Source organism: Lycium barbarum, chromosome 3 (assembly GCF_019175385.1).
Source record: "Lycium barbarum isolate Lr01 chromosome 3, ASM1917538v2, whole genome shotgun sequence".
In the NCBI taxonomy this organism is placed as follows: domain Eukaryota; kingdom Viridiplantae; phylum Streptophyta; class Magnoliopsida; order Solanales; family Solanaceae; genus Lycium; species Lycium barbarum.
Window position 1 is genome coordinate 50,220,985 of NC_083339.1, and position 22,959 is coordinate 50,243,943.

Here is a 22,959-nt window from a genome sequence, read left to right on the forward strand (position 1 = left end):
TATGGGCTTAGTATCCGGTAACACATCAAGAGCAAAATCAAACTCCCGAAAACTGGAAACTAACCATTTTTGTTCTGCAATCAACATTGGCATAACAGGAGGCCAACCAATCCATACCTATAATGACATCAAAATCTACCATTTTCAGCTCAATCAAATCTGCCATGGTCTGGCGGTCGCAAACTACAACTACACAATTTCTATACACCCGTCTAGCTATCACTGGATCACCAACATTGTAGATACTTCGAAAGGTTTAATCGACTCAGGTGTCACCCCAAACTGACCAGTAACATAAGAAGTAACATATGACAGGTAGAACCCGGATCAATCAGTGGATATACATCATAAGAGAATACTGATAATATACATGTGACAACATCAGGGAAAGACTCATAATCCTGTCGCCCAGCTAGAGCATAGATATGATGTTGAGGACCACTCAAACTGGACACTCATCCTCTACCCCTACCACGGACTGCAGGTGTCGGTGAGCTTTTGCCTTGGAGGGCGTATAGATGATGAAAAATCAGCTGCTGATCCTGTGGGCTGGACCCTACCCCTCCTACCTATCGATCGACAGTCACGCTTGATATGGCCTGGCTGACTGCAGGCATAACAAACATCTAAACCCAATCGGTACAGTCCCCAATGTAACTTACCATACTGAGTACATTGTGGTATAGGTGGTCTCATCTGACAGGAGCCACTCCAAATCTGAGAACTAGGAACTCTGAGACTCTGCGCTGGCCTAAAACAAGCAGGTCTATCAAACCTGGGTCCAGAAATTGTGGAGGCGCACTAGCTGCTAACTGAACTGAGCGTTTAGAGAATTTCTACCTTGGGCCACCTCTGAACTCACTGTCAAACCTTGAAAACCTAGCCTTTTTGCTCTGACCCCTATCACCATGGCCCGCACCATGCCGCTGAGCCTAAGTGGCTATTAACTGGGTCAGCAAAAGGATGGTCTCTCTCATCTCCTGGACTGAGGCATCTGGTGGAGGAACTGGGGGTGTTGGAGCTGGAGCTGAGGCTCCTTCGTGCTCCTCTGAAATGGGTGGAGTATGAGAGGTCCGAGATGGAACCTCATTCTGGGACTCACTCTCCTCTATGTCTGTCGGCGGTTCCCGCTCATTCTTCCTACCTTCCACTGTCTTGCCCTTCTAGGCCACTGTTGCTTTTCTCTTCGCAGGCATCGCTGGAAACATAACGCAAGGTTAAGAAAAGGGAAATTCTTATATCATAGCTCTATCGCACGATCTATGATGGAGAAGAAGGTCAATCATTCCTAAATGCCCGCAGCCTCCTGTTTATAAGTGTGGTGCACTTCACACCCATAAACAAGACTCTACTAGACACGGCTCATAGACACACCCTAGGACGAACTGCTCTCATATCACTTTTTTCACGACCCAACTGGAGGGCCATGATGGGTACCCGAAACTAACCTATCGAGCACCTCTTAGCATACTTCTCATTATCATTCTAGGTGGACCATGAAAGATAACTTATGAATATCATGATCTAAAAGAGCATAAATCCGCAAAAAATTAATAGCTCGTCTATATGATTATCATCAACTAAGCCCATATATATATATATATATATATATATATATATATATATATATATATATATATATATATATATATATATATATATATATATATATATAGGTATATAAGCCAACAAAGCTGCCAAAAATGATAAACCGAAAATGAACCGATAAGGGCATAGGACTCTAACTATACACATCTATCTACGAGCATCTACAAGGAGTGCATAACATTACAAGGACGGGACAGGACCCCACCATGCCCATATGTACACAAAAGAATAGTACCACTAGACTGCAGCTCCGAAGCAAATGAAGCGCTCCTGAGAGATAGCTGATGAAGCACCTAAGAATCTGATTCGTCCCCCTACCTACCTGCGAGCATGAACGCAGCGTCCACAAACAAAAGGACGTCAGTATGAATAATGTACTGAGTATGTAAGACATGAAGCATAATACAATAAACATATGTCATAAGAGGAGAAGATAAGAATATAACCTGGCACCTTGACTTATCGAAGTACTCTTAGTATAAACATACGTATACATCTACTTTTATACTCTGGAAACCTCAACTACGTTCATATGCAATGCTATAACTTGATTATCTTATTATCTTAACGTTATCTGGCCCTGTGTTGTGAAACGTGCAACCCCATCCATATATATAATGTATATGTTACGGAACGTGCAACCCGATCCATATATAATGTATATGTTGCGGAACGTGCAACCCTAGCCATATATAATGCATATATTGCGGAACGTGCAACCCGATCCATAGATAATGTATATGTTGCGGAACGTGTAACCCGATCCATGTATAATGCATATATTGTGGAACGTGCAACCCGATCGATATATAATGTATATGTTGCGGAACATGCAACCCGATCCATATATAATGTATATATTGGGGAACGTGCAACCCGATCCAGAAATAATGTATATGTTGCGGAACGTGCAACCCAATCCATATATAATGTCTATGTTGCCCATCCTCAACTTATATAAAGCACTATCACATTTCTATTTTAACTTTTAACCGTCGAATGAATACTAAGTGCATATGAGTCCCTTGGGAAGTATACCATAGTGTTCAGGAAGTTATATAATTAACTATACCTTATCTGGAGAACCAAATCCTACATTTGTTTCGTAAATGACAACTTTTCAATTAAGGTATGTATTTGAATTCTCTTGAATAACGCCAGGAAATTCAATGCCCCAACTATCGTCGTATACTTTATGTCATCCTAGAACATACTAGCAACTTATCTGGAATACAAAAGACGTACGAATGACTCTACATTATGCTTACAAGCTCTACCATCAAGGATTCAGTAAGAATCAAGGACGTTCTCGGTTATCATGAATATAATCAAGCTTAAGACTTTTATTACGTCTAACTTACATCAAAGACATGCCAAAAGAAGGAAAAGGATAGCCTTCACATACCTTTACGTCTCCTTAATGTTCTCCTCCCTAGCTCATAAATCTACATTCAAGAGGATTCATACTAAGGTTAAGTCTTGAAAACATTCTTAAGTTCAAACTAGTATGATTGATGAGCCAACAAAATTTGGGCAGCACTTCCTCTATTTTATCGACTTCCACCATATTACAAAACAACTCCCAAACAACAATAACAACATCCACAATATCATAATAAAGAAGTTATATTCAATTTAATCTCAAGTTTATCCAAAATCCCTTTTCAAGTTCATCTCATAGTCATCTTCTTCACTTCAACACTTTATGACTTTCCACTTTAATTCTTTTCCTTTCCAAGATTTACTAAACCTTTACATCAAATCAACCATGTACATAATAGGAAGAATATAACTTATAATAGAGGAAATTCAACTTCCTCAACTCCTTTAAAGGACAAGTTTATCACAACTTTGAAGAGAAGCAAGTAGCATCATCTTCCATAGATTTATCTTGAGGTTTTGATGTTTGATCTTCACTCTTGAGTCTTGATGGTATGGAAGGTTTTGGTGTATTGTGAAACCTTCAATAACTTTCAATAACCCTCTAATAATGTGGGGAAATAAGTGTGGGAGTTTGAGATGAAAATGGGATCTTTTGGGATTTAAAAAGGTGGCAAAGTCGCCCCTCCCCCGCACCAACTTGCGGTGGAGATGCGGCTTAGCATATGGGATATGCAACCGCATCTACCCTCCTCTACATAGGGTGGAGGTTGGGCAGTGGGGGCTGCCAATTTGGTGAGTTTGCTACCCATATGCAGTCCTGCGGCCGCATATGGCCCCATTTCCCCCCAGTTTTGCGAAAATGCGTTCTTTTCGATTCGTTTGACCTCCAATCCTTATGGAACCGTCTTGGAACTAATATAAAACTTCATTTACCATATAAGGGGCCCTATATCTCCCCATAAAGGAATTAGTTAACAATGTATAACTCAAATGATACAAAATCTTCCCAAAATATCACTCAAATTCCAATTCCTTCAACGAACTTACTTCCATCGATTCATATGACACCAAAACCTTAAGGTACACACTTAAAGTTATCAAATACCCTCCTTAAACCTTATAACAGCTTCATGTCAAATTTAGGCTTGCATTAGTTTACTCATAAAGCAAATGACACGAAATTTCCGAGGTATAACAAACATATCACTAAACTTGTTTTAAAGATCTCCCTCAGTCCCAATTTATATGGAATCTTTGTTGGATCAAGTTTAAGAAAGAAAACAAGACTTTTTGAGATTTGTACTATAATAAAAATCTTGAACATTTTTGTGGCTATAAATTATTTCATTATGGGTAAAATAGAGATTTTAAAGTTAAGTTGTTTCATTTTAACGACTAATAATTGAGCGTTACAGTTTACAAGTGAATGTCTCCATTGTAATCTCTGTAGGATTCGACCCGAAATTCAGTGGGTTCTATATTTGAACTACGGCCGCTTTATACCTATTTAAAAGGTGTAATTTAGGCGTATCAACTACTTCCAAGCTACTTACTTTATTGCAGGAATTTTCTGGGAGCAACAAAAAGTAAACACTCAAGCTTTGACAATGCACATCTAGGCACCTTAACTTATCTCTACTGTGTCAGTTGAAAAGTCCAACTTACAAAATGATCATCTAGACACCTCCAAAATTAATATGTCATGTCAGTGCCACTTAGCACCGGTGTCCATGTGGCACAATGTGGACAAGTTGTGGTGTCTATATGTGCACTACCAAAGTAGGAGCTTAGTTGTCACCTGAGACCAAGTTTGAGTGTGTGTTAATGTATTGTGCCTTTTTTCAATCCAAAGAAAGGAGGTTATTATAATATTGGGTAGTTCTTTCCTTACCAAATTATTTTGTTTCAATAATAAGGCTGAAAGGTTCCTCTGTAGCACTGACAATTCCCACGTGGATCATAGAAATGATCAGGAATCCGGGTTCGACTCCCTGCAGTGGAAATTTTTTGATAATTGTTTTCGTTGTTTTCCATTTTAATTTACATAAAATACTACAAAAAATAGGTAATAAGTGAAATAATGTTTTGGGATGACGGATAAAAATGCTGGGCCAAAATTGTGCTGTACTTCACTTGCATTTGGTTGAAATACTAATTCTGCAATTAATAATATCGTGAATATTTATAACATAATTATGGTATTATTTTGGTATCGGGGTGAGTGTCAGATTCCAAAATTAGTAATACACCAAAATAACATGTCACTGCAACTTGTTTAAAAGATCCCCCGCAGTCCCAATTTATATGGCATCTTTGTTGGATCAAGTTTAAGAAAGAAAACAAGACTTTTGAGATTTGTACTATAATAAAAATCTTGAACATTTTTGTGGCTATAAATTATTTCATTAAGGGAAAAATAGAGATTTTAAAATTTAGTTGTTTTATTTTAAAGTTAACAAGTGATTGTCTCCATTGTATTCTCTGTGGGATTCGACCCGAACTTCAATGGGTTATATATTTGAAATACGACCACTATATACCTGTTTAAAAGGTGTAACTTGGGCGTATCAACTACATCCAAGCTGTTTTCTTTATTGCAAGCATTTTCTGGATGCAACAAAAAGTAAACACTCAAACTTTGACAATCCACATCGAGGCACCTTAACTCATCTCTACTGTGTCAGTTGAAAAGTCCAACTTACAAGATGATCATCTAGACACCTCCAAAATTAATATGCTATGCCAGTGCCACGTTAGCACCGGTGTCCATGTGACATAATGTGGACAAGTTGTGGTGTCTATATGTGCACTACCAAAGTTGGAGCTTAGTTGTCACCTGAGACCAAGTTTAAGCGTGTGTTAATGTATTGTGCCTTTTTTCAATCCAACGAAAGGAGGTTATTATAATATTAGGTAATTCTTTCCATATCAGATTATTTTGTTTCAACAATAAGGCTGAAAGGTTCATCTGTAGCACTGGCGATCCCCACGTGGTTTATAGAAATGATCAGGAATCCGGGTTCGACTCCCTGCAGTGGAAATTTTTTGATAACTTTTTTCATTTTAATTTACATAAATTACTACCAAAAATAGGTAATAAGTGAAAGAATGTTATGGGATAACGGATAATAATTCTTGGACAAAATTTTGTTGTATTTCAGTAAAATTAGTTGAAATAATAATTTTGCAATTAACAATATCAAGTATATTTACAACATAATTATGGTATAATTTTTGTATCGGGGTAAGTGTCAGATTCCAAAATTAGTAACATACCAAAATAACATGTCACTTCAACTTGTTTAAAAGATCTCCCTCAGTCCCAATTTATATGGAATCTTTGTTGGATAATGTTTAAGAAAGAAAACAAGACTTTCGAGATTTGTATTATAATAAAAATCTTGAACATTTGTGTGGCTATAAATTATTTCATTAAGGAAAACATAGAGATTTTAAAGTTAATTTGTTTCATTTTAACGACTAATAATTGAGCGTTACAGATAAGAAGCAAATGTCTCCATTGTATTCTCTGTGGGATTCTATCCGAACTTCAGTGGGTTCTATATTTGAACTACGACCGCTTTATACCTATTTAAAAGGTGTAATTTGGGCGTATCAACTACATCCAAGCTGCTTGATTATTGCAAGCATTTTCTGGACGCAACAAAGAGTAAACACTCAAACTTTGACAATGCACATCTACGCACCTTAACTCATCTCTACAGTGTCAGTTGAAAAGTCCAACTTACAAAATGATCATCTAGACACCTCCAAAATTAATATTCCATGTCAGTGCCACGTTAGCACCGGTGTCCATGTGGCACAATGTGGACAAGTTGTGGTGTCTATATGTGCACTACCAAAGTAGGAGCTTAGTCGTCACCTGAGACCAAGTTTGAGTGTGTGTTAATGTATTGTGCCTTTTTTCAATCCAATGAAAGGAGGTTATTATAATATTCGGTAGTTCTTTCCTTATCAGATTATTTTGTTTCAATAATAAGGCTGAAAGGTTCCTCTGTAGCACTGGCAATTCCCACCTGGTTCATAGAAATGATCAGGGATCCGGGTTCGACTCCCTGCAGTGGAAATTTTTTGATAATTTTTTTCCTTTTTTTAATATAATTTACATAAATTACTAAAAAAAATAGGTAATAAGTGAAAGAATGTATTTGGGATGAACGGATAAAATTCTGGGACAAAATTGTGTTGTATTTTACTTGAATTTGTTGAAATATTAATTCTGCAATTAATAATATCGTGAATATTTATAACATAATTATGGTATTATTTTGGTATCGGGGTAAGTGTTAGATTCCAAAATTAGTAATATACCAAAATAACTTGTCACTTCAACTTGCTTAAAAGATCTCCCTCAGTCCCAATTTATATGGAATCTTTGTTGGATCAAGTTTAAGAAAGAAAACAAGACTTTTGAGATTTGTACTATAATAAAAATCTTGAACATTTGTGTGGCTATAAATTATTTCATTAAGGAAAAAATAGAGATTTTGAAGTTTAGTTGTTTTATTTCAATGACGAATAATTGAGCGTTAAAGTTAACAAGTGAATGTCTCCATTGTATTCTCTGTGGGATTCGACCCGAACTTCGGTGGGTTATATATTTGAAATACGACCGCTACATACCCGTTTAAAAGGTGTAATTTGGGCGTATCAACTACTTCCAAGCTACTTGCTTTATTGCAATCATTTTTTGGAAGCAACAAAAAGTAAACGCTCAAACTTTGACAATGCACATCTAGGCACCTTAACTCATCTCTACTATGTCGGTTGAAAAGTTCAACTTAAAAAATGATCATCTAGACACCCCCAAAATTAATATGCCATGTCAGTGCCACGTTAGCACCGGTGTCCATGTGGCACAATATGGACAAGTTGTGGTGTCTATATGTGCACTACCAAAGTAGGAGCTTAGTTGTCACCTGAGACCAAGTTTGAGTGTGTGTTAATGTATTGTGCCTTTTTTCAATCCAAAGAAAGGAGGTTATTATAATATTAGGTAGTTCTTTCCTTATCAGATTATTTTGTTTCAATAATAAGGCTGAAAGGTTCCTCTGTAGCACTGGCAATTCCCACCTGGTTCATAGAAATGATCAGGGATCTGGGTTCGACTCCCCGCAGTGGAAATTGTTTGATAATTTTTTTCGTTGTTTTCCATTTTAATTTACATAAACTACTACAAAAAATAGGTAATAAGTGAAAGTAATGTTTTGGGATGACGGATAAAAATTCTGGGACAAATTGTGTTGTATTTTACTTGAATTTGTTGAAATATTAATTCTGCAATTAATAATATCGTGAATATTTATAACATAATTATGGTATTATTTTGGTATCGGGGTAAGTGTTAGATTCCAAAATTACTAATATACCAAAATAACATGTCACTTCAACTTGTTTAAAAGATCTCCCTCAGTCCCAATTTGTATGGCATCTTTGTTGGATCAAGTTTAAGAAAGAAAACAAGACTTTTTAGATTTGTACTATAATAAAAATCTTGAACATTTGTGTGGACTATAAATTATTTCATTAAGGAAAAAATAGAGATTTTGAAGTTTAGTTGTTTTATTTCTATGACGAATAATTGAGCGTTAAAGTTAACAAGTGAATGTCTCCATTGTATTCTCTGTGGGATTCGACCCGAACTTCAGTGGGTTATATATTTGAAATACGACCGCTAAATACCGTTTAAAAGGTGTAATTTGGGCGTATCAACTACTTCCAAGCTACTTGCTTTATTGCAATCATTTTTTGCAAGCAACAAAAAGTAAACGCTCAAACTTTGACAATGCACATCTAGGCACCTTAACTCATCTCTACTGTGTCAGTTGAAAAGTCTATCTTATAAAATGATCATCTAGACACCTCCAAAATTAATATTCCTAGTCAGTGCCACGTTAACACCGGTGTCCATGTGGCACAATGCGGACAAGTTGTGGTGTCTATATGTGCACTACCAAAGTAGGAGCTTAGTCGTCACCTGAGACCAAAGTTTGAGTGTGTGTTAATGTATTGTGCCTTTTTTCAATCCAATGAAAGGAGGTTATTATAATATTCGGTAGTTCTTTCCTTATCAGATTATTTTGTTTCAATAATAAGGCTGAAAGGTTCCTCTGTAGCACTGGCAATTCCCACCTGGTTCATAGAAATGATCAGGGATCCGGGTTCGACTCCCTGCAGTGGAAATTTTTTGATAATTTTTTTCGTTGTTTTCCATTTTAATTTACATAAACTACTACAAAAAATAGGTAATAAGTGAAATAATGTTTTGGGATGACGGATAAAAATTCTGGGACAAATTGTGTTGTATTTTACTTGAATTTGTTGAAATATTAATTCTGCAATTAATAATATCGTGAATATTTATAACATAATTATGGTATTATTTTGGTATCGGGGTAAGTGTTAGATTCCAAAATTAGTAATATACCAAAATAACATGTCACTTCAACTTGTTTAAAAGATCTCCCTCAGTCCCAATTTGTATGGCATCTTTGTTGGATCAAGTTTAAGAAAGAAAACAAGACTTTTGAGATTTGTACTATAATAAAAATCTTGAACATTTGTGTGGCTATAAATTATTTCATTAAGGAAAAAATAGAGATTTTGAAGTTTAGTTGTTTTATTTCTATGACGAATAATTGAGCGTTAAAGTTAACAAGTGAATGTCTCCATTGTATTCTCTGTGGGATTCGACCCGAACTTCAGTGGGTTATATATTTGAAATACGACCGCTAAATACCCGTTTAAAAGGTGTAATTTGGGCGTATCAACTACTTCCAAGCTACTTGCTTTATTGCAATCATTTTTTGCAAGCAACAAAAAGTAAACGCTGAAACTTTGACAATGCACATCTAGGCACCTTAACTCATCTCTACTATGTCAGTTGAAAAGTCTATCTTATAAAATGATCATCTAGACACCTCCAAAATTAATATTCCATGTCAGTGCCACGTTAAGCACCGGTGTCCATGTGGCACAATGTGGACAAGTTGTGGTGTCTATATGTGCACTACCAAAGTAGGAGCTTAGTCGTCACCTGAGACCAAATTTGAGTGTGTGTTAATGTATTGTGCCTTTTTTCAATCCAAAGAAAGGAGGTTATTATAATATTAGGTAGTTCTTTCCTTATCAGATTATTTTGTTTCAATAATAAGGCTGAAAGGTTCCTCTGTAGCACTGGCAATTCCCACCTGGTTCATAGAAATGATCAGGGATCCGGGTTCGACTCCCTGCAGTGGAAATTTTTTGATAATTTTTTTCGTTGTTTTCCATTTTAATTTACATAAACTACTACAAAAAATAGGTAATAAGTGAAATAATGTTTTGGGATGACGGATAAAAATTCTGGGACAAATTGTGTTGTATTTTACTTGAATTTGTTGAAATATTAATTCTGCAATTAATAATATCGTGAATATTTATAACATAATTATGGTATTATTTTGGTATCGGGGTAAGTGTTAGATTCCAAAATTAGTAATATACCAAAATAACATGTCACTTCAACTTGTTTAAAAGATCTCCCTCAGTCCCAATTTGTATGGCATCTTTGTTGGATCAAGTTTAAGAAAGAAAACAAGACTTTTTAGATTTGTACTATAATAAAAATCTTGAACATTTGTGTGGCTATAAATTATTTCATTAAGGAAAAAATAGAGATTTTGAAGTTTAGTTGTTTTATTTCTAATGACGAATAATTGAGCGTTAAAGTTAACAAGTGAATGTCTCCATTGTATTCTCTGTGGGATTCGACCCGAACTTCAGTGGGTTATATATTTGAAATACGACCGCTAAATACCCGTTTAAAAGGTGTAATTTGGGCGTATCAACTACTTCCAAGCTACTTGCTTTATTGCAATCATTTTTTGCAAGCAACAAAAAGTAAACGCTGAAACTTTGACAATGCACATCTAGGCACCTTAACTCATCTCTACTGAGTCAGTTGAAAAGTCTATCTTATAAAATGATCATCTAGACACCTCCAAAATTAATATTCCATGTCAGTGCCACGTTAACACCGGTGTCCATGTGGCACAATGTGGACAAGTTGTGGTGTCTATATGTGCACTACCAAAGTAGGAGCTTAGTCGTCACCTGAGACCAAATTTGAGTGTGTGTTAATGTATTGTGCCTTTTTTCAATCCAATGAAAGGAGGTTATTATAATATTCGGTAGTTCTTTCCTTATCAGATTATTTTGTTTCAATAATAAGGCTGAAAGGTTCCTCTGTAGCACTGGCAATTCCCACCTGGTTCATAGAAATGATCAGGGATCCGGGTTCGACTCCCTGCAGTGGAAATTTTTTGATAATTTTTTTCGTTGTTTTCCATTTTAATTTACATAAACTACTACAAAAAATAGGTAATAAGTGAAATAATGTTTTGGGATGACGGATAAAAATTCTGGGACAACATTGTGTTGTATTTTACTTGAATTTGTTGAAATATTAATTCTGCAATTAATAATATCGTGAATATTTATAACATAATTATGGTATTATTTTGGTATCGGGGTAAGTGTTAGATTCCAAAATTAGCTAATATACCAAAATAACATGTCACTTCAACTTGTTTAAAAGATCTCCCTCAGTCCCAATTTGTATGGCATCTTTGTTGGATCAAGTTTAAGAAAGAAAACAAGACTTTTGAGATTTGTACTATAATAAAAATCTTGAACATTTGTGTGGCTATAAATTATTTCATTAAGGAAAAAATAGAGATTTTGAAGTTTAGTTGTTTTATTTCAATGACGAATAATTGAGCGTTAAAGTTAACAAGTGAATGTCTCCATTGTATTCTCTGTGGGATTCGACCCGAACTTCAGTGGGTTATATATTTGAAATACGACCGCTAAATACCCGTTTAAAAGGTGTAATTTGGGCGTATCAACTACTTCCAAGCTACTTGCTTTATTGCAATCATTTTTTGCAAGCAACAAAAAGTAAACGCTGAAACTTTGACAATGCACATCTAGGCACCTTAACTCATCTCTACTATGTCAGTTGAAAAGTCTATCTTATAAAATGATCATCTAGACACCTCCAAAATTAATATTCCATGTCAGTGCCACGTTAACACCGGTGTCCATGTGGCACAATGTGGACAAGTTGTGGTGTCTATATGTGCACTACCAAAGTAGGAGCTTAGTCGTCACCTGAGACCAAATTTGAGTGTGTGTTAATGTATTGTGCCTTTTTTCAATCCAATGAAAGGAGGTTATTATAATATTCGGTAGTTCTTTCCTTATCAGATTATTTTGTTTCAATAATAAGGCTGAAAGGTTCCTCTGTAGCACTGGCAATTCCCACCTGGTTCATAGAAATGATCAGGGATCCGGGTTCGACTCCCTGCAGTGGAAATTTTTTGATAATTTTTTTCGTTGTTTTCCATTTTAATTTACATAAACTACTACAAAAAATAGGTAATAAGTGAAATAATGTTTTGGGATGACGGATAAAAATTCTGGGACAAATTTGTGTTGTATTTTACTTGAATTTGTTGAAATATTAATTCTGCAATTAATAATATCGTGAATATTTATAACATAATTATGGTATTATTTTGGTATCGGGGTAAGTGTTAGATTCCAAAATTAGCTAATATACCAAAATAACATGTCACTTCAACTTGTTTAAAAGATCTCCCTCAGTCCCAATTGTATACGGAATCTTTGTTGGATCAAGTTTAAGAAAGAAAACAAGACTTTTGAGATTTGTACTACAATAAAAATCTTGAACATTTGTGTGGCTATAAATTATTTCATTAAGGAAAAAATAGAGATTTTGAAGTTTAGTTGTTTTATTTCTATGACGAATAATTGAGCGTTAAAGTTAACAAGTGAATGTCTCCATTGTATTCTCTGTGGGATTCGACCCGAACTTCAGTGGGTTATATATTTGAAATACGACCGCTAAATACCCGTTTAAAAGGTGTAATTTGGGCGTATCAACTACTTCCAAGCTACTTGCTTTATTGCAATCATTTTTTGCAAGCAACAAAAAGTAAACGCTGAAACTTTGACAATGCACATCTAGGCACCTTAACTCATCTCTACTGAGTCAGTTGAAAAGTCTATCTTATAAAATGATCATCTAGACACCTCCAAAATTAATATTCCATGTCAGTGCCACGTTAACACCGGTGTCCATGTGGCACAATGTGGACAAGTTGTGGTGTCTATATGTGCACTACCAAAGTAGGAGCTTAGTCGTCACCTGAGACCAAATTTGAGTGTGTGTTAATGTATTGTGCCTTTTTTCAATCCAATGAAAGGAGGTTATTATAATATTCGGTAGTTCTTTCCTTATCAGATTATTTTGTTTCAATAATAAGGCTGAAAGGTTCCTCTGTAGCACTGGCAATTCCCACCTGGTTCATAGAAATGATCAGGGATCCGGGTTCGACTCCCTGCAGTGGAAATTTTTTGATAATTTTTTTCGTTGTTTTCCATTTTAATTTACATAAACTACTACAAAAAATAGGTAATAAGTGAAATAATGTTTTGGGATGACGGATAAAAATTCTGGGACAAATTGTGTTGTATTTTACTTGAATTTGTTGAAATATTAATTCTGCAATTAATAATATCGTGAATATTTATAACATAATTATGGTATTATTTTGGTATCGGGGTAAGTGTTAGATTCCAAAATTAGTAATATACCAAAATAACATGTCACTTCAACTTGTTTAAAAGATCTCCCTCAGTCCCAATTTATACGGAATCTTTGTTGGATCAAGTTTAAGAAAGAAAACAAGACTTTTGAGATTTGTACTACAATAAAAATCTTGAACATTTGTGTGGCTATAAATTATTTCATTAAGGAAAAAATAGAGATTTTGAAGTTTAGTTGTTTTATTTCTATGACGAATAATTGAGCGTTAAAGTTAACAAGTGAATGTCTCCATTGTATTCTCTGTGGGATTCGACCCGAACTTCAGTGGGTTATATATTTGAAATACGACCGCTAAATACCCGTTTAAAAGGTGTAATTTGGGCGTATCAACTACTTCCAAGCTACTTGCTTTATTGCAATCATTTTTTGCAAGCAACAAAAAGTAAACGCTGAAACTTTGACAATGCACATCTAGGCACCTTAACTCATCTCTACTGAGTCAGTTGAAAAGTCTATCTTATAAAATGATCATCTAGACACCTCCAAAATTAATATTCCATGTCAGTGCCACGTTAACACCGGTGTCCATGTGGCACAATGTGGACAAGTTGTGGTGTCTATATGTGCACTACCAAAGTAGGAGCTTAGTCGTCACCTGAGACCAAATTTGAGTGTGTGTTAATGTATTGTGCCTTTTTTCAATCCAATGAAAGGAGGTTATTATAATATTCGGTAGTTCTTTCCTTATCAGATTATTTTGTTTCAATAATAAGGCTGAAAGGTTCCTCTGTAGCACTGGCAATTCCCACCTGGTTCATAGAAATGATCAGGGATCCGGGTTCGACTCCCTGCAGTGGAAATTTTTTGATAATTTTTTTCGTTGTTTTCCATTTTAATTTACATAAACTACTACAAAAAATAGGTAATAAGTGAAATAATGTTTTGGGATGACGGATAAAAATTCTGGGACAAATTTGTGTTGTATTTTACTTGAATTTGTTGAAATATTAATTCTGCAATTAATAATATCGTGAATATTTATAACATAATTATGGTATTATTTTGGTATCGGGGTAAGTGTTAGATTCCAAAATTAGTAATATACCAAAATAACATGTCACTTCAACTTGTTTAAAAGATCTCCCTCAGTCCCAATTTATACGGAATCTTTGTTGGATCAAGTTTAAGAAAGAAAACAAGACTTTTGAGATTTGTACTACAATAAAAATCTTGAACATTTGTGTGGCTATAAATTATTTCATTAAGGAAAAAATAGAGATTTTGAAGTTTAGTTGTTTTATTTCTATGACGAATAATTGAGCGTTAAAGTTAACAAGTGAATGTCTCCATTGTATTCTCTGTGGGATTCGACCCGAACTTCAGTGGGTTATATATTTGAAATACGACCGCTAAATACCCGTTTAAAAGGTGTAATTTGGGCGTATCAACTACTTCCAAGCTACTTGCTTTATTAGCAATCATTTTTTGCAAGCAACAAAAAGTAAACGCTGAAACTTTGACAATGCACATCTAGGCACCTTAACTCATCTCTACTGAGTCAGTTGAAAAGTCTATCTTATAAAATGATCATCTAGACACCTCCAAAATTAATATTCCATGTCAGTGCCACGTTAACACCGGTGTCCATGTGGCACAATGTGGACAAGTTGTGGTGTCTATATGTGCACTACCAAAGTAGGAGCTTAGTCGTCACCTGAGACCAAATTTGAGTGTGTGTTAATGTATTGTGCCTTTTTTCAATCCAATGAAAGGAGGTTATTATAATATTCGGTAGTTCTTTCCTTATCAGATTATTTTGTTTCAATAATAAGGCTGAAAGGTTCCTCTGTAGCACTGGCAATTCCCACCTGGTTCATAGAAATGATCAGGGATCCGGGTTCGACTCCCTGCAGTGGAAATTTTTTGATAATTTTTTTCGTTGTTTTCCATTTTAATTTACATAAACTACTACAAAAAATAGGTAATAAGTGAAATAATGTTTTGGGATGACGGATAAAAATTCTGGGACAAATTTGTGTTGTATTTTACTTGAATTTGTTGAAATATTAATTCTGCAATTAATAATATCGTGAATATTTATAACATAATTATGGTATTATTTTGGTATCGGGGTAAGTGTTAGATTCCAAAATTAGTAATATACCAAAATAACATGTCACTTCAACTTGTTTAAAAGATCTCCCTCAGTCCCAATTTGTATACGGAATCTTTGTTGGATCAAGTTTAAGAAAGAAAACAAGACTTTTGAGATTTGTACTATAATAAAAATCTTGAACATTTGTGTGGATATAAATTATTTCATTAAGGAAAAAATAGAGATTTTGAAGTTTAGTTGTTTTATTTCTATGACGAATAATTGAGCGTTAAAGTTAACAAGTGAATGTCTCCATTGTATTCTCTGTGGGATTCGACCCGAACTTCAGTGGGTTATATATTTGAAATACGACCGCTAAATACCCGTTTAAAAGGTGTAATTTGGGCGTATCAACTACTTCCAAGCTACTTGCTTTATTAGCAATCATTTTTTGCAAGCAACAAAAAGTAAACGCTGAAACTTTGACAATGCACATCTAGGCACCTTAACTCATCTCTACTGAGTCAGTTGAAAAGTCTATCTTATAAAATGATCATCTAGACACCTCCAAAATTAATATTCCATGTCAGTGCCACGTTAACACCGGTGTCCATGTGGCACAATGTGGACAAGTTGTGGTGTCTATATGTGCACTACCAAAGTAGGAGCTTAGTCGTCACCTGAGACCAAATTTGAGTGTGTGTTAATGTATTGTGCCTTTTTTCAATCCAATGAAAGGAGGTTATTATAATATTCGGTAGTTCTTTCCTTATCAGATTATTTTGTTTCAATAATAAGGCTGAAAGGTTCCTCTGTAGCACTGGCAATTCCCACCTGGTTCATAGAAATGATCAGGGATCCGGGTTCGACTCCCTGCAGTGGAAATTTTTTGATAATTTTTTTCGTTGTTTTCCATTTTAATTTACATAAACTACTACAAAAAATAGGTAATAAGTGAAATAATGTTTTGGGATGACGGATAAAAATTCTGGGACAAATTTGTGTTGTATTTTACTTGAATTTGTTGAAATATTAATTCTGCAATTAATAATATCGTGAATATTTATAACATAATTATGGTATTATTTTGGTATCGGGGTAAGTGTTAGATTCCAAAATTAGTAATATACCAAAATAACATGTCACTTCAACTTGTTTAAAAGATCTCCCTCAGTCCCAATTTGTATAGGCATCTTTGTTGGATCAAGTTTAAGAAAGAAAACAAGACTTTTGAGATTTGTACTACAATAAAAATCTTGAACATTTGTGTGGCTATAAATTATTTCATTAAGGAAAAAATAGAGATTTTGAAGTTTAGTTGTTTTATTTCTATGACGAATAATTGAGCGTTAAAGTTAACAAGTGAATGTCTCCATTGTATTCTCTGTGGGATTCGACCCGAACTTCAGTGGGTTATATATTTGAAATACGACCGCTAAATACCCGTTTAAAAGGTGTAATTTGGGCGTATCAACTACTTCCAAGCTACTTGCTTTATTGCAATCATTTTTTGCAAGCAACAAAAAGTAAACGCTGAAACTTTGACAATGCACATCTAGGCACCTTAACTCATCTCTACTGAGTCAGTTGAAAAGTCTATCTTATAAAATGATCATCTAGACACCTCCAAAATTAATATTCCATGTCAGTGCCACGTTAACACCGGTGTCCATGTGGCACAATGTGGACAAGTTGTGGTGTCTATATGTGCACTACCAAAGTAGGAGCTTAGTCGTCACCTGAGACCAAATTTGAGTGTGTGTTAATGTATTGTGCCTTTTTTCAATCCAATGAAAGGAGGTTATTATAATATTCGGTAGTTCTTTCCTTATCAGATTATTTTGTTTCAATAATAAGGCTGAAAGGTTCCTCTGTAGCACTGGCAATTCCCACCTGGTTCATAGAAATGATCAGGGATCCGGGTTCGACTCCCTGCAGTGGAAATTTTTTGATAATTTTTTTCGTTGTTTTCCATTTTAATTTACATAAACTACTACAAAAAATAGGTAATAAGTGAAATAATGTTTTGGGATGACGGATAAAAATTCTGGGACAAATTTGTGTTGTATTTTACTTGAATTTGTTGAAATATTAATTCTGCAATTAATAATATCGTGAATATTTATAACATAATTATGGTATTATTTTGGTATCGGGGTAAGTGTTAGATTCCAAAATTAGTAATATACCAAAATAACATGTCACTTCAACTTGTTTAAAAGATCTCCCTCAGTCCCAATTTGTATAGGCATCTTTGTTGGATCAAGTTTAAGAAAGAAAACAAGACTTTTGAGATTTGTACTACAATAAAAATCTTGAACATTTGTGTGGCTATAAATTATTTCATTAAGGAAAAAATAGAGATTTTGAAGTTTAGTTGTTTTATTTCTATGACGAATAATTGAGCGTTAAAGTTAACAAGTGAATGTCTCCATTGTATTCTCTGTGGGATTCGACCCGAACTTCAGTGGGTTATATATTTGAAATACGACCGCTAAATACCCGTTTAAAAGGTGTAATTTGGGCGTATCAACTACTTCCAAGCTACTTGCTTTATTGCAATCATTTTTTGCAAGCAACAAAAAGTAAACGCTGAAACTTTGACAATGCACATCTAGGCACCTTAACTCATCTCTACTGAGTCAGTTGAAAAGTCTATCTTATAAAATGATCATCTAGACACCTCCAAAATTAATATTCCATGTCAGTGCCACGTTAACACCGGTGTCCATGTGGCACAATGTGGACAAGTTGTGGTGTCTATATGTGCACTACCAAAGTAGGAGCTTAGTCGTCACCTGAGACCAAATTTGAGTGTGTGTTAATGTATTGTGCCTTTTTTCAATCCAATGAAAGGAGGTTATTATAATATTCGGTAGTTCTTTCCTTATCAGATTATTTTGTTTCAATAATAAGGCTGAAAGGTTCCTCTGTAGCACTGGCAATTCCCACCTGGTTCATAGAAATGATCAGGGATCCGGGTTCGACTCCCTGCAGTGGAAATTTTTTGATAATTTTTTTCGTTGTTTTCATTTTAATTTACATAAACTACTACAAAAAATAGGTAATAAGTGAAATAATGTTTTGGGATGACGGATAAAAATTCTGGGACAAATTTGTGTTGTATTTTACTTGAATTTGTTGAAATATTAATTCTGCAATTAATAATATCGTGAATATTTATAACATAATTATGGTATTATTTTGGTATCGGGGTAAGTGTTAGATTCCAAAATTAGCAATATACCAAAATAACTTGTCACTTCAACTTGCTTAAAAGATCTCCCTCAGTCCCAATTTATATGGAATCTTTGTTGGATCAAGTTTAAGAAAGAAAACAAGACTTTTTAGATTTGTACTATAATAAAAATCTTGAATATTTGTGTGGATATAAATTATTTCATTAAGGAAAAAATAGAGATTTTGAAGTTTAGTTGTTTTATTTCTATGACGAATAATTGAGCGTTAAAGTTAACAAGTGAATGTCTCCATTGTATTCTCTGTGGGATTCGACCCGAACTTCAGTGGGTTATATATTTGAAATACGACCGCTAAATACCCGTTTAAAAGGTGTAATTTGGGCGTATCAACTACTTCCAAGCTACTTGCTTTATTGCAATCATTTTTTGCAAGCAACAAAAAGTAAACGCTGAAACTTTGACAATGCACATCTAGGCACCTTAACTCATCTCTACTGAGTCAGTTGAAAAGTCTATCTTATAAAATGATCATCTAGACACCTCCAAAATTAATATTCCATGTCAGTGCCACGTTAACACCGGTGTCCATGTGGCACAATGTGGACAAGTTGTGGTGTCTATATGTGCACTACCAAAGTAGGAGCTTAGTCGTCACCTGAGACCAAATTTGAGTGTGTGTTAATGTATTGTGCCTTTTTTCAATCCAATGAAAGGAGGTTATTATAATATTCGGTAGTTCTTTCCTTATCAGATTATTTTGTTTCAATAATAAGGCTGAAAGGTTCCTCTGTAGCACTGGCAATTCCCACCTGGTTCATAGAAATGATCAGGGATCCGGGTTCGACTCCCTGCAGTGGAAATTTTTTGATAATTTTTTTCGTTGTTTTCCATTTTAATTTACATAAACTACTACAAAAAATAGGTAATAAGTGAAATAATGTTTTGGGATGACGGATAAAAATTCTGGGACAAATTTGTGTTGTATTTTACTTGAATTTGTTGAAATATTAATTCTGCAATTAATAATATCGTGAATATTTATAACATAATTATGGTATTATTTTGGTATCGGGGTAAGTGTTAGATTCCAAAATTAGTAATATACCAAAATAACATGTCACTTCAACTTGTTTAAAAGATCTCCCTCAGTCCCAATTTATACGGAATCTTTGTTGGATCAAGTTTAAGAAAGAAAACAAGACTTTTGAGATTTGTACTATAATAAAAATCTTGAACATTTGTGTGGATATAAATTATTTCATTAAGGAAAAAATAGAGATTTTGAAGTTTAGTTGTTTTATTTCTATGACGAATAATTGAGCGTTAAAGTTAACAAGTGAATGTCTCCATTGTATTCTCTGTGGGATTCGACCCGAACTTCAGTGGGTTATATATTTGAAATACGACCGCTAAATACCCGTTTAAAAGGTGTAATTTGGGCGTATCAACTACTTCCAAGCTACTTGCTTTATTGCAATCATTTTTTGCAAGCAACAAAAAGTAAACGCTGAAACTTTGACAATGCACATCTAGGCACCTTAACTCATCTCTACTGAGTCAGTTGAAAAGTCTATCTTATAAAATGATCATCTAGACACCTCCAAAATTAATATTCCATGTCAGTGCCACGTTAACACCGGTGTCCATGTGGCACAATGTGGACAAGTTGTGGTGTCTATATGTGCACTACCAAAGTAGGAGCTTAGTCGTCACCTGAGACCAAATTTGAGTGTGTGTTAATGTATTGTGCCTTTTTTCAATCCAATGAAAGGAGGTTATTATAATATTCGGTAGTTCTTTCCTTATCAGATTATTTTGTTTCAATAATAAGGCTGAAAGGTTCCTCTGTAGCACTGGCAATTCCCACCTGGTTCATAGAAATGATCAGGGATCCGGGTTCGACTCCCTGCAGTGGAAATTTTTTGATAATTTTTTTCGTTGTTTTCCATTTTAATTTACATAAACTACTACAAAAAATAGGTAATAAGTGAAATAATGTTTTGGGATGACGGATAAAAATTCTGGGACAAATTTGTGTTGTATTTTACTTGAATTTGTTGAAATATTAATTCTGCAATTAATAATATCGTGAATATTTATAACATAATTATGGTATTATTTTGGTATCGGGGTAAGTGTCATATTCCAAAATTAGTAATATACCAAAATAACATGTCAGCTTCAACTTGTTTAAAAGATCTCCCTCAGTCCCAATTTATACGGAATCTTTGTTGGATCAAGTTTAAGAAAGAAAACAAGACTTTTTAGATTTGTACTATAATAAAAATCTTGAACATTTGTGTGGATATAAATTATTTCATTAAGGAAAAAATAGATATTTTGAAGTTTAGTTGTTTTATTTCTATGACGAATAATTGAGCGTTAAAGTTAACAAGTGAATGTCTCCATTGTATTCTCTGTGGGATTCGACCCGAACTTCAGTGGGTTATATATTTGAAATACGACCGCTAAATACCCGTTTAAAAGGTGTAATTTGGGCGTATCAACTACTTCCAAGCTACTTGCTTTATAGCAATCATTTTTTGCAAGCAACAAAAAGTAAACGCTGAAACTTTGACAATGCACATCTAGGCACCTTAACTCATCTCTACTGAGTCAGTTGAAAAGTCTATCTTATAAAATGATCATCTAGACACCTCCAAAATTAATATTCCATGTCAGTGCCACGTTAACACCGGTGTCCATGTGGCACAATGTGGACAAGTTGTGGTGTCTATATGTGCACTACCAAAGTAGGAGCTTAGTCGTCACCTGAGACCAAATTTGAGTGTGTGTTAATGTATTGTGCCTTTTTTCAATCCAATGAAAGGAGGTTATTATAATATTCGGTAGTTCTTTCCTTATCAGATTATTTTGTTTCAATAATAAGGCTGAAAGGTTCCTCTGTAGCACTGGCAATTCCCACCTGGTTCATAGAAATGATCAGGGATCCGGGTTCGACTCCCTGCAGTGGAAATTTTTTGATAATTTTTTTCGTTGTTTTCCATTTTAATTTACATAAACTACTACAAAAAATAGGTAATAAGTGAAATAATGTTTTGGGATGACGGATAAAAATTCTGGGACAAATTTGTGTTGTATTTTACTTGAATTTGTTGAAATATTAATTCTGCAATTAATAATATCGTGAATATTTATAACATAATTATGGTATTATTTTGGTATCGGGGTAAGTGTTAGATTCCAAAATTAGCAATATACCAAAATAACTTGTCACTTCAACTTGTTTAAAATGATCTCCCTCAGTCCCAATTTATACGGAATCTTTGTTGGATCAAGTTTAAGAAAGAAAACAAGACTTTTGAGATTTGTACTATAATAAAAATCTTGAACATTTGTGTGGATATAAATTATTTCATTAAGGAAAAAATAGAGATTTTGAAGTTTAGTTGTTTTATTTCTATGACGAATAATTGAGCGTTAAAGTTAACAAGTGAATGTCTCCATTGTATTCTCTGTGGGATTCGACCCGAACTTCAGTGGGTTATATATTTGAAATACGACCGCTAAATACCCGTTTAAAAGGTGTAATTTGGGCGTATCAACTACTTCCAAGCTACTTGCTTTATTAGCAATCATTTTTTGCAAGCAACAAAAAGTAAACGCTGAAACTTTGACAATGCACATCTAGGCACCTTAACTCATCTCTACTGAGTCAGTTGAAAAGTCTATCTTATAAAATGATCATCTAGACACCTCCAAAATTAATATTCCATGTCAGTGCCACGTTAACACCGGTGTCCATGTGGCACAATGTGGACAAGTTGTGGTGTCTATATGTGCACTACCAAAGTAGGAGCTTAGTCGTCACCTGAGACCAAATTTGAGTGTGTGTTAATGTATTGTGCCTTTTTTCAATCCAATGAAAGGAGGTTATTATAATATTCGGTAGTTCTTTCCTTATCAGATTATTTTGTTTCAATAATAAGGCTGAAAGGTTCCTCTGTAGCACTGGCAATTCCCACCTGGTTCATAGAAATGATCAGGGATCCGGGTTCGACTCCCTGCAGTGGAAA